Source organism: Equus caballus, chromosome 11 (genome assembly GCF_041296265.1).
Source record: "Equus caballus isolate H_3958 breed thoroughbred chromosome 11, TB-T2T, whole genome shotgun sequence".
NCBI classification, from domain to species: Eukaryota; Metazoa; Chordata; class Mammalia; order Perissodactyla; family Equidae; genus Equus; species Equus caballus.
The window spans coordinates 15250849-15264450 of NC_091694.1; the positions used below are offsets into that span (position 1 = coordinate 15250849).

The following is a 13602-nucleotide window of genomic DNA, read 5'->3' on the forward strand; positions in this document are numbered from 1 at the left end:
GTGCTGTTGCCTACTGCAGATGCTGATAATAATAGCTGACATATGCTAACCGTTATTTCTTAATTTTCCCAGCAGCCCCTGTGAGGTAGGCACTGTTATCTCCATTTTATTTATATATGAGGAAAAAGAGGCTTTTTGTAGTAACTTCTCCAGGGTCACATGCTGGTAGGCAGTGGAAGTGGGATCTGAAGCTCCTTGGGCTGGATTGGAAATTAGAGTTGGACTCCAAGAACTCTGGTTGGGGCAGATGAATGAGAAGTGTCCAGGTCTACCCCCTGGGCTTTCTGTTCTCTAGAACTATCTTTTTCTGGAGTGTGGACAGGGGCCTTAATTCTAGAGTCCTGGTATTATCTGAACTCAGAATGTGTTTTTCTTTTGAATTATGTTATAAATAGTAGTTCTGTGTACTTGGAAAGGTACATTTGTACCATAGTTAAGTTATATTGTGGATTGCATTAAGTTTTGTGGGCCTAAGAACCTATTTACCATTTGTTTTCCTTCAGGATAAATGGCTTTTGAATTTAAAACAATTGATCTATTAATGAACTTTTGGAACTTAACCTACTCTTGGTTGAGAATTCACTTTCTGTGATTACTTGTATCGTATAAATGTTGTAGGAGGTCAGCTGAGAGGCTGGAGTTGTCTAGGAGGAAGGCTTGGCGTTCACTTAAAGCATCTCTGCCTTCATGGAGATTGCTAGGACTTGACAAGGCAGAGGAGTGAGGCGAAGGCATTTCCCATGTGGGGAGCTGCGTGAATGAAAATGTGAAGGAGGATGGTTTCACATGAGCCAGTGGCTTATCAGACCCAACCAGAATGTTGGGAACACATTGGAGAGTAACTGAAAATAGGTTGAGTAGATAGAGGGGCTGGGTTATATTGGGCCCTAAAAGCCAAGAAGATTAGATGAGATACAAGAATGTGATGGGTTTTTGAGCATAAGAGTGACACGATGAGAGTATTATTCAAAGGAGGCTAGTCAGGAGGCAGAATGCCATATGGGCTGGAGGCTGGGGGTAAGGGATGAAATCAGAAAGAAATGCTAAGGTGTCAGGTGATGAAAGAAGAACTCGGTCAACAGGACTTGGGGGAATTAAAGAGGTTTGGAGGATAAAGAAGAGGAGAACATCAGAGATGACCCTTTGGGATTTGGCCTTCGTGGCTGGAAGAGCAGTGGTCCCTTGATGGTTGAGGGGGAGTTAGTGCAGGGTTGGGTTGGGCTGGGTAGGAATGCAGATGACAGATGGGTCCATTGGGTTTAGAATTAGGCCTCTTTGGACCTGGATAGGGTCTGTGCATGGGTGGAGAGTAGAGAGGAATGGATAGAAGAATTTCTAGCCAAGGGATGAGAATAGTGATCAGTGTATATAGTTGGGTATGGGAGATAAGATGGCAACTCCTACCATCTTCCAAGTGAGTTAGGGGCGAGGCCATCTGCTTAGAGAGAGACAAAGTTGGAGGCCTGGATGAGAGACAAAGCCTAGAATGCACCACTGGGGGACCTGACTAGGAAATCAGTGAGCTAATTCAGAAATTTCCTGGAAACAGCAACAACATGGACCAGGTCAGCATGCTGCAGCCACCTCCTGGCTGGGGTCTGCAGCAACTCCTGCTCAAACTGTCTCCCCTTCTTCCCCTCCTAGCTGGGATGGAAATCCTTTGCAGTGGGAATGATTCCGGCCAGGGGTGGGGATGTCTTGCAGATAGTAGATAACAGTGCTAATGATTTAGAGAGGGTGGTACAAATGGTGGTTTGGTCTGAAAATACAGATAGTGGTTTGGTCTTGAAAGCTAGGCCAGCCCTTCTCTTACCTTGCTCTCCTCTCCATTTTTAAAAAAAGCCAGGCAGAGTAGGATCATTTTTTTGTGACAGGGCATGGAGTTGTGTCCGTGTAGGGATTGGTGGTCCCTGGTGGGCTCTGCAGGGTACTGTAGAAGTGAGGGTGGTGAGAATGTGGAAGAGGTGTAGTTTGAATCCATGAGAGGGTGAAGCTAAGAGGTTGTTCTTGGAGTGATGTTTGTGTGGAGTATGAATGAATGAAGCGTTGGGGTAGAGAGCCCGATGGGAGTACTGTTGTTATCACAGCTGGAGCAGAGGCAGCCTGGACACGAGTTACCTTTTGTACAATTTGGCAATGGGTGGGGGAGGGATGAGGGGTGCTTGAGGAGGATTGACGCGTGTTCCCTGTTGCCGCAACACACACAAGTGCTGATTATCTGCGTCTCATTCTTAGTGGACTTGGCAAACTCTCCACCTATGACCAGAAAAAGTAAGGGATGTTTCTACAGCTGGGTTAAGCAAGACAAGTTCAGAAGGTCTAGAAGTATGTGTTAATGGGAGATGAATTATTTCAATATTATTAGAAAAATATTTTGACTTAATTGCCTTAGGCACATTAGTCAGTTCAAGTGTATTCTGGTTTCCTTTGCTTGACTTGAGCAGTTGCCAAGAATTTTTCTGGTGCAACATGAAAACGTAGGACTCTGAGTAGGTTCTGTTCCATGGAAGTTGAATCATAGAATCATAGATATAGAATGTACAGCTTTCTGGAAAATTCCTTGAAGACAATGGGGGAGGGTCCCCTCAGTTAACAGTGAAAACCCAAGGCTCAGGGAGGTGAAGTGGGTGAGTTCCATCACTGTCATTTGAGAGTCTTGGTCCTCCTCAGAGCTTCTGCCCCTGCTGCCGCATGGCTTCAGCTGGTATGTATTTCAGTGACTGATTCTACTACTAGCTGAACAGTTGTCAAAATCTCACATTTGACTGGAACTTTTGGGCTGGGTCACCTCACTGGGCTGCCCTCAGCTCGAGTCCTTCCCTGTCACAATCCACAGTGGTGGTGGAGTTTATGGAGGAATGTTACCTCCTGGGGTTTATAGGCAGGTGGTTCTTCTCACAGGGAACCCTGCTGTGTCCAATTGGCCAGCCATGACCATGCCCCTGCCAGGAACACAGTGTCTCCTGACCTTCTTGCAGGTCTTGCCATTTATTATGACTGGAAAATACAGAGAAATGATTGTTCGCATTAGTCAGTTTTTCTAAAGAGTTTGATCCTTGTACAGAGAACAGAGACCAATATGTGCATTATATACACTATTGTCTGAAACAGTTTCAGAGACTAATGGTTTTATGCTGATGGAAAGGGAAAAGCTGCCTCAGGAACTATAAAACCCGGAAACTATAAAGTAAAAGACTGATTCAACATTTCGAAATATAAAATTTTGTAGATTTAAGAAATTAAAAGACAGGTCGGAGATGGGGGGAAATATTTGCAAACACATATAGTAGAGAAAGTGTTGACCACCCATTATTCAAAAATGAATAAGAAAAACCCTTGGGCAAGAAATATGATGACCAGTTAAGAAGAGAAACAGATAAGGAAAAACTTGAAATGATTATCAAAGCATTGAGTTGCCTTTTCTGCATCCATCAGATGGGCAAAAATGTTAAATAATGTTCAGTCTTGACAAGAGTTCAAGGTGGACACTTTTATACACTGTTGGTAGGAATAAATTGGTAAATTGGACAAATTGGTAAGTTTCAAAATTTTAAATATGTGCCTCTAGCAATTTCACTTCTAAGAATGTGCCTGTGGATGGAGTTGACCTTGTGCACAAGATTTATATAGAAGGCTTTTCAAGGTAGCATTGTATCTAATAGTGAAAACTGGATAAAACTCAAATTTCTATCAATAAAGGAATGGTTAAGTGGATGACGGTATACCTGTACTATGTAGAAAAGGTGTGTGTGTGTGTGTGTATGTATGTATGTATGTATGTATATGCCTGTTGATTTATAAGTATGGGCATAGGAAGAGGTCCAAGAAATAGTAAGTGAAAAACAAGCTGCAGTGCAATATGTATAGTATGATCTCTTTTAAGACTGAAAACAAAAACCGCTTGGTGTGTTTGTGTATATTTATAAACGCATACAAAAGGACTGGAGGGATACATTCTAGGTTGATTTGGGGTGGGGGGAACAGGACAAAACATCGCTTTTCCTCTACAGATGTCTCTTGAAGTTTTTTACAGTGAGTTTGAAATTTGTTTTTTAATTGAAGTGAAAATTTATATATGCTATTCAACCTTGTAATTTCACTTCTAGAAATATTTCCTAAGGAAATAATTGGAGGTAGTCAAAGGTTATATACAGCATCATAATGTATTGCAGCATTGTTTGTAACAGCAAAAAATTTGAAGTAGTATCCTGTGTTGAAATGGTTACATTATGGAATATTAATTTTATATAGATATTTAAAAGCATGTGTAAAAGAATCTTTATTGACTTGAGGAAATGCTTACAAGAACAATTGACATTTAGGGAATGCTTGCTCTCTACTAGGGACCATGCTCAGTGCCTTTTACATAAATTGTTGTGTGTAATCTTCTGAACATTCTTTTTTTTTTCTTTTTCTTTTTTTGAGGAAGATTAGCCCTGAGCTAACATCTGCTGCCAATCCTCCTCTTTTTGCTGAGGAAGACTGGCCCTGAGCTAACATCCGTGCCCATATTCCTCTACTTTATACATGGGACGCCTACCACAGCATGGCTTTTGCCAAGTGGTGCCATGTCCGCACCTGGGATCTGAACCGGCAAACCCCGGGCTGCGGAGAAGTGGAACATGCAAACTTAACCGCTGGCCACTGGGCCGGCCCCTTCTGAACATTTTTCTGCAATTCCCATTTTACAAATGGAGAAACAGAGGCGTGGTTAGAGTAAATAATTTACTGCTCAGACCCGGTCACACTGCTACCAGGTTGGTGGAACTGAAGCCAAAGGCCTCACTCATAACTCACATGCTAGATTACTTCACTGTGTAATCTTGAGTATAAAAGCAGATTACATACATACATACATATGTATATAGTGTATGACTTATTTTATAAAAATGAATCTTTCTGCTTTGATTTCTTGTGGGTAAGGTGTGGGTGATGGCCTCGTACAATTTTATATTCTGAAGATAACGATTTTATTTTAAAGATTGACATGCATTTACATGTAATTTTTTTCCAGATCACAAGAGTATTTGGAAATACCTAAAAGCAGAAAATAAAAATTATTGATAAGCCTGTTATATGCTGGAAACTAGCATTAATGCCCCCCATTTTTTGTCTGGTGTGTGTATAGGTGTGACATTATCAAGTTGCTTAATAGTTACTGCAAAATTGCTTTCAGAAAAGTTTTTACTAATTATGTTCCAACCATTAGAGTGAGAGAATTTTTCTCACTATACCCTTACCAGCATCATACATTATATTTTAATCATGGAATTTGATGGTAGAAATTGTTGAGTTGACTTATTTTCCAATTTTTTGTTGTTTTTGGTAAGTGGAGCTTGTTGGTTTGTTTATGGGCCATTTGACCTTTTGGGTGAATTGCCTCTTCATGTACTTGGGAAGTGTCTGTTGAGGATGTCTTTCTACATTTGATCGTTAAGGCCCTGAAGAAAGACTAAACGGGAAGTTTTACTCTTCACTCAGTCTTTACTCAGAAGGCATTTTTCTTACAAGGGTGAACTGGTGGTCTCTGGTTAAAAGCTGATTTCTTAACCACTTGGAATTTATTTGACTTTAAAAAAGGAATGGTTGGGGCTGACCCTGTAGCTGAGTGGTTAAAGTTCCGTGTGCTCCACTTCAGCTGTCCGGGTTTGCAGGTTCAGATCCTGGCTATGGACCTAGTCCACTCATCAGCCATGCTGTGGAGGAATTCCACATACAAAGTAGAGGAAGATTGGTGTAGATGTTAGCTCGGGGCGAATCTTCCTCTCTCTGTCTCTCTCTCTCTCTCTCACACACACACACACACACAGAGGAATGGTTGATGAAAGGTACGTGGGGCCCTCTCTGGACTACTTTTGCAACATCCTGAGAGTCTATAGTTATTTCAAAATAAAGTTTAAAAAATTCAAGGAGTGGTGAGACTTTGGCTCTCTCATGTTACTGCCTGTAACTGGGCTTGATAATTCTGACTAGTAGAGTCAATTGGGAGGAGCAGGAGGGGAATAATATATGATGACAGACCCAAAGCCAAACAATGGTTAGGAACACTGCTTTTGTTGTTGTTGTTGTTGTTTTGAGGAAGATTAGCCCTGAGCTAACTGCTGCCAATCCTCCTCTTTTTGCTGAGGAAGACTGGCCCTGAGCTAACACCCGTGCCCATCTTTCTCCACTTTATATGTGGGATGCCTACCACAGCATGGCGTGCCAAGCAGTGCCAGTTTGCACCCGGGATTCAAACCAGCAAACCCCAGGCCACTGAAGCAGAACGTGTGCACTTAACCGCTGCGCCTCAGGGCCGGCCCCTGCAATGTGCTGTTTTGTAACCGTGGTCACTACCCTATTCTCATCTTCCAGATTTTCAGCTCAGTCTACTGGGTTCCAGGCATTCACTCACTTGAACAAGATGTTTGCATCCAGTTTTCAAACTTCTCAAGAACCTATAGTGGTTCTGTTTCCTAAGATTTAAATATAAATCCAAACACTTAGCCTTTAAAGTTTTAGAGCAATTGATTCCCAGCTCTAAACTCAAATATTAGTCTTCTTCCTGCACCCCCCAGTGCAGCCCCTCAGCTGTAGCTAACCTAATTGTTTAGCGATCCTCTTGATCTGACTTGACAGACTTGTTCCCATCTCAGTGCCTTTCCCTGCACGGATGTTTCAAATCTGCAATATTCTTTTCTCCGCATCTCTTCCTCCTAAGTCACATACATGACTTTTCTGCTAAAAAAAAAAAAAATTTATTGCCAGGCTTCTTTACTTGATTAGCCTGTCCTGAGTTTTCATTACGGTAGAATTTTTTTTTTGCTTTCTTTTATTAGGTGTCATTATACCACGTCCATCTGTTGTCTCCTTGAGTTCTCCCGGTGGATGACACCGATGTAATTTTTTATGTACCTCCACAGGCCTTGTGTGATTGCACTGGAGGCATGACCTGGTTTTGAATGAGTTACTGTGAACTGAATTTGAATTTCATTATCAGGATCATCTAACAATCTATAAAGCAAAATTCTAATTGTGTTAATGCTTTTGAATACCTTTTTCCTCCAGGTATGTGGCACTCTTTCCCAGGTGGGCCTGCATCATGGCAGGTAAAAGGTCTGGGCAGTGGCTGAAGCGGGTGGACGTGTTGTTTACCAGTGGTAGGAACCCTATGTCGTGTTGTTTGTGGTGCAGGACTCGGCTGGGTTGAAGACTTTGAGTGTGGGTCTGGGAACCTAGTAACTAGTGGGAAAGGGGTTCTGAGTTTCTAACAATCAAGCTCTAAGTGCCTTGGGAGGATTGCCTTTGCTGACAGAGTACTTTCTTTTCTTTTTTGAAGTCCAACTAAGGCTAGAGCTAGTTCATTAACTATAATGTCAATATTGATTTTTGTTTGTGAGTTGGAGTATTAACAGATTAGAATGGCTGCTGGCAAGTCTTAGCTGCTCCACTGAGTTTAAATGAATCAAGGGATAGCTATAAAGATGTACTTGAGGTTTTTAGGCTAAATCAGACCTTCCTACTCTGGTTGGTTTTGACCAGATTCACTGTTTCCTCTGCAGCATCAAGGCAGAAAAATGGAATCTTAAGGCCTCTTCCCTACTTTTTATAAAATCAGATTCTATTTAAAAATACATAGATCAGAGGTGTTAAGACATCCTCTGCAATACTGTGCAGCTTTCCTCTTTTCCTCTGCCAAGAGAAGTTTTTGAATTAAAACTGTTGACTGATGCAGCCCATGCTGGCAGATGGTTGGTACTCATACATCATATATCCAAGTGTAACCTTGTTCAGAGGCAGCAAATGTCTAACAGGATGAATTTTACAAAGACAAATAATTTTAATAATGATCTGGAAGGATTAGGGATGCTCCTGAGAAATGAGACATTCCAAACCGGCTTGCTTGTTAACATGCTATAGTACTGTGCTCTATCTGGAGACTAGTTCAATTTTCAGTCAAAATTGCTTTATTCCCTCCTTGCTTCCTTCTCTTTTTTCTTCCTCCAGCACTTCTTCTAATCTAGTATATAAATTAAAAATTAATAATAGTAATAATAGCCACATTACTATTGTCTGTTTTAATGTGGGAGACCCAAGTAGATGAATTGGTGATAAGTGAGCTGCCTGGAAGGAACAATTTTCTCTTTTTATGCCTCTGTAGAACCCCAAGATTGAATTGTTTCAAATACAGCAGGTAGGAAGGGCAGTTATTATTGGAAAATTAGCCAAAAAGACCCCACCAGATTCAGAAAGGTTATTATCTCTGAGTTAATAAATGCCAACATTGAGTCTTAAAATAGCTCTTAATTTTTCATTGTACAGTCTGATTTATTGTTGATTGGTTTTTCATGGCCTAATAAATGATCATAACCTTTTTGAGTGACTAGAAATAAAATAAATTTCATGGATGTTTCGTATTCTAATTCTGACTCCACTGAAGTTGGTAGCCTCATGGAGTTCATGATAGGAGGGCGACTGGCTACTGGCTTCCTCTTTGAGGCCTTTGGTTTTTGTGAGTTCAGGTTAGGTGGGAGCCATTGATTTGTTCCTTGTTTTTAGACTGGATAGAATGGAATCCTGCATAGATGCTGCGGGGAGAAACACTTATTGGAGGCGTTCTCAATCTTAGAGCAATGAACATCTTTACAAGACATAGAAACCTTAATGGAGAATTATAGTCAGCAAAGATCCATCCGCAGAGCAGTTTGAGATATCCTGCTTCCCCAAAACGTGTGACTAACGCTGAGGTACAGAGAGCATTTGGCTCTAAAAAGCTTTGTTTTCTCCCCTAGGAGTATGGGAACCTAAGTACATTTGCCTTTATTATCTTAGAATGTAACCACAAGGTAGTGTAAACACTAAAGAACAATGTGAGCTTTTTGAATAGTTGTTTTAGTTGGCATGATAAGTAGTTCTAGGTATTATACTACTTTCATTGTAAAGTTTTGAATGGTGAAATTTTAAAAACATTTTTTATTTATAATTATGGTAAAATATACATAATATGAAATTTACCCTCTTAACCATTTTCAAGTGTATAATTCAGTAGTGTTAAGTCTACTCACATTGTTATGCAACCAATCTCCAGAACTTTTTCATCATAAAAATCTGAAACTCTGTATTCATTAAAAAACAACTTCCCGTTTTCTTATCCTCCCAGCCCCTGGTAACCACCGTTCTGCTTTTTGTTTATGTGAATTCGGCTACTTTAGATACCTCATATAAATGGATACAGTATTTGTCTTTTTTTGTGACTGGCTTGTTTCACTTAGCATAATATCCTCAAAGTTATTAAATCGCAGTGAGGGCTAGTTTGCTTCTGGCTCACCTCTTGCCAAGTAGAGGTAGCCCTCTGAGGTCCCAGCTCCTTGTAGAAGGGTCTCCAGTTCGTGTTCCACCTCTGCCAGCCCTGGGCTTCAGTTTCTGTTCGGGAGATCATTAAAATGAAAGTTCCAATTTGCCAGAATCATCCAGTGTTTTGAGGACAAGAGTGGCTTCTTGAGGGCTCATCTCTCTAGGTTCCCATTTTCCTTAGTTTTGGCCTGGTTATTCCTTATTCAGTTGTTGAAGCTTCAGTGCTTTTCGGATTTTTTTTTTAAGATTTTATTTTTCCCTTTTCTTCCCGAATCCTCACAGTATGTAGTTGGATATTTTAGTTCTGGGTCCTTCTAGTTGTGGCATGTGGGATGCCACCTCAGCATGGCCTGATGAGCAGTGCCATGTCTGCGCCCAGGATCTGAAACTATGAAACCCTGGGCCGCTGCAGCGGAGCGCATGAACTTAATCACTCCGCCACAGGGCCAGCCCCAGATTTTTTTAAAAATATTGAATTCAGGGGCTGGCCCCGTGGCCGAGTGGTTAAGTTCGCGCGCTCCGCTGCAGGCGGCCCAGTGTTTCGTTAGTTCGAATCCTGGGCGCGGACATGGCACTGCTCATCAAACCACGCTGAGGCAGCGTCCCACATGCCACAACTAGAAGGACCCACAACGAAGAATACACAACTATGTACCGGAGGGCTTTGGGGAGAAAAAGGAAAAAATAAAATCTTAAAAAAAAAAAAAAAAAAAATATTGAATTCATTGTTAGTTATTTTCAGCAGAATGGTGGTCCTGATAGTGGAGCTTGCCTTCCCAGACACCAGCCCTCTGGCCTCAGTTTGTCAGTGTTGCCTCTCCCAGCCCTGTCCATTCTGGGGCTGGATGTAATTAATCTTTAGCACCACTTTGATTGTGACCAAATCAGACTTTTACTTAGACGTATCTCTGGCAGGAAATCGTCCTATGTGGCAGCGTGAAGTGTAGGCCCTCCCCTCTCAAGACTCAGGATTCAGTGTTCAGATCCAAAGTGCTGTGGTCTGTTGGTAGCTTTAGAAGGAGAACTGTTGGGAAGGAAATTTCCTTTTTTGACATTTCATTCAGTTCCTGAGGGCTGGAGATAAGGTTGTCTGTTTTTTTTGAGACTCTTTATAATTGAGTTTGGATACTAGAAGGCAGAAGGCTAGTTATTTTTTTATAATGCTAGATTGTCAGATGAATGATGATACTCTTCATTCCTCAGTGCAGCTGGTTGTGTGCAGATTGTTGAGAACCGAGCTTAGTTCCTGGGAGAGCTGTCCGTGAAGGAGCACAGAGGGCGGCTACCAAGGCCAGGACAAGGACTAATAAAGAGTGTACGTGACATGCTTGAGGAGGAGCTTGCTGTGGTGGGAAAGGCATCAGGACATCAGTGTTGAAAGCCCACGTCTAACTGTCTCCTTCGCCCCCTCCTCGTTCAGTGCTGTGGCCTTGGATAAACCACGTAATCTTTCTGGACAACAGTCAGGTGCAATTTTCTCTTGATTTTGAGTGTCCTGCAAGGCTGTGACTATGAGAGGGTCAGTTTTGCTGACTCTGGCAGCCAGCTATTAGGAGGACAGAGAGGAGGGGCTTGGACTGGTCCCCAGGAGGAGGAAGGAGTGACTGCTTGATGGGTTGTCTAGAACCCAAATCATGGACCCTGGTTCTAGCACACTCAGTTATCCAGCAGAGTTGGTCCTACAAGCAGTCTTGGTTCATCTAGTCTAATCCCCTCATTTTGCAGATGAGCAAACAGGGCCTTGAGATTTTCTTGTATTTAAAAAGTAGTAGTGCTGTTTTTACGTCACACGGCTGGTTTTAGTAAAAAAAAACAAAAAACAAAAACACACACACACAACAAACTGGTGAAGTGGAGCCAGGCTTTGGTCACTGTGGATTCGGGGGCGTTTACTCTAAACCTTGGAAGCCACTACCTGAGCCCTGGAGAAACACATTAGCTGTGGTGATCCAGACTGCCTGCCCCAGGCTGGCTGCCTGGCACCCATCTTTCCATGGGGCCCAGCTCAGGCCCTGTTGGCTGACACAGACCTTGAGACAGTCTGATCAGAGATCAGCAGAAGTCCCTTTAACAAGCAAATCAGGGGGCCTGACTTGTCTTGGAGGATTGGGCAGGTAGGCCCCTGTGATGGCCCTTCCTGGACAGGTGCCAGCTCACTGTTCCCTGGGGCCTTGCTTGGCTGTTGAGGCCACAGGCTCCTGGATACACTGCTGTTTTTACTCTTTGGCTCTGGACTGGGCCTGACTTTGCCTGTGGATTCCCAGGCAATCCCACCCTCAACTACAGAGGAGCCTCTCCTCTCTTGCCTTGCTCCCCAGAGGACTGACTTAACATTGTTCAACTTCAAAATCGTGCTCTCTGTGTTTGCGCCTCTGCCCACAGTCGCCTTCGCTTGTGGCCACACTCTCCTGAAGCGCCCTCAGAGCAGCAGAGCCCTGCGGATCGTCCTTCATGTTCTTAAAGCAATTGAAATGAGGCTTATTTCTCAGCCTACTGAGAATTATCAAGTACCAAACTTTCTTTTTAAATTACCTCTATAATTTTCTTTTTAAATTACTCTTAGAAAACTAGGTGACAGTTAAATGAAAAACATGTGTTGCGCTTGGTATTTTTCTTCCTACTAAGCCTACAAATCCGTGGCTTAGAGATAACAGGGAAGGATTGTCCTGGACCTGAGTCTGTCTTTCTAGCTGGCTGCCACCTCCTGGATTTAAATTGCTTTGTTGACTGATAGAAATCATTTCCTTTTCCTGGATCCAGTGGGGATAGGAAAGCCTGAGGGTCATAAATAAGTGAGGGTAAAATTCTGGTGGAAAGTTTCCCCCCCCCCTCGATATTTCAACACATTTTTTTATTGAGTTCATAATAGTTTACATCAATGTGAGATTTCACTTGTACATTATTTCTTGACTGTCACCACATAAGTGTTCCCCTTCACCCACTGTGCCTCCCTCCACCCCTCTTCCCCTGGTAACCACTGAACTGTTTTCTTTGTCCCATTATTTGTTTATATTCCACATTTGAGTGAAATCATCTGGTGTTTGTCTTTCTCAGACTGACTTATTTCACTTAGCATAATTCCCTCTAGGTCCTTCCGTGTTATTGCAAATAGGATGAATTTGTCTTTTTCTCTGGCTGGGAAGTATTCCATTGTGTATATATACCACATCTTCTTTATCCAGTCATCAGTCGATGGGCACTTGGGTTGCTTCCATGTCTTGGCTATTGTGAATAGTGCTGCAATGAACACAGGGGTGCATATGTTACTTTGGATTGCTGATTTCAGGTTGTTTAGATAGATACCCAGTAGTGGGATAGCTGGGTCGTATGGTAGTTCTATTTTTAGTTTTTTGAGGAATCTCCATACTGTTTTCCGCAGTGGTTGCACCAGTTTGCATTCCCACCAGCAGTGTGTGAGGGTTCCCTTCTCTCCATACCCTCTCCAACATTTGTTATTTTTAGTCTTGGTGATTATAGCCATTTTAACAGGTGTAAGGTGTTATCTTAGTGTAGTTTTGCTTTGCATTTCCCTGATGATTAGTGATGTTGAACATCTTTTCATATGTTTATTGGCCATCTGTATATCTTCTTTGGAAAAATGTCTATTCATCTCCTCTGCCTACTTTTTGATCGGGTTGTTTGCTTTCTTATTGTTCATTTCTGTGAGTTCCTTATATATTATGGAGATTAACCCCTTGTCAGACGTATGACGTGCAAATCTTTTCTCCCAATTGGTGGATTGTCTCTTTGTTTTGATCCTGGTTTTTTTGCATTGCAGAAGCTCTTTAGTCTGTTGGAAGGTTTTTAGGAAAGTAATTTCTTTGAAATATTGATACTGAGAATGTGTAGTTTCAGATGTGTCCTTGTTATGGCTAGGCCTTTGAACTGTAATTCTTGTCATCTTTGGGTTATTTCCTGTTTCTAGTGATCCATGATCACTGTTTCCTGCACTCCCCTGCCCAGGTTTACCTTTTCTCTTGTTGGTAGTATCAGTCATCAGCATTTTGAACATGAGTATTTGGCAGAAGACTTAAATATAGGAGTCCTTCAAATTAAAGAAATAAGCAACATAATATTGTTTATGGTAGACTACTTATATAAGTGTGTTATGTCGGGTTGTATACAATCACCTGTAAACATAAACATGTAGGGTTTTAGATTTGGAAAAGACTCTTAATCCTCCATTTACAGATGAAGATTCTGAGACCCAGTGAAGTCTTGGCTTGTTCAAGGTCCCTGGAAGAGTTCCAGAGTCAGCTGAAACAGGAA

General features: G+C 42.0%; 1 protein-coding gene across 16 annotated transcripts in view; it reads left to right on the top strand.

Moving 5' to 3' along the window:
• The window catches only part of TEX2 (testis expressed 2), a 104061-nt gene that overhangs the window by 27945 nt on the left and 62514 nt on the right, over window positions 1-13602 (top strand). For 3 of the 16 annotated variants that reach the window (XR_011422858.1, XM_070226054.1, XM_070226052.1), the window contains exon 1: window positions 2563-2704. The exons of 12 other annotated variants lie outside the window; for them this stretch is intronic. The gene's annotated coding sequence lies outside the window, so the exon portion shown is untranslated. Of the gene's footprint in view, window positions 1-2555; window positions 2705-13602 lie in introns of those variants that run through there. One more of the 16 variants, XM_023652210.2, reaches the window with a different exon arrangement.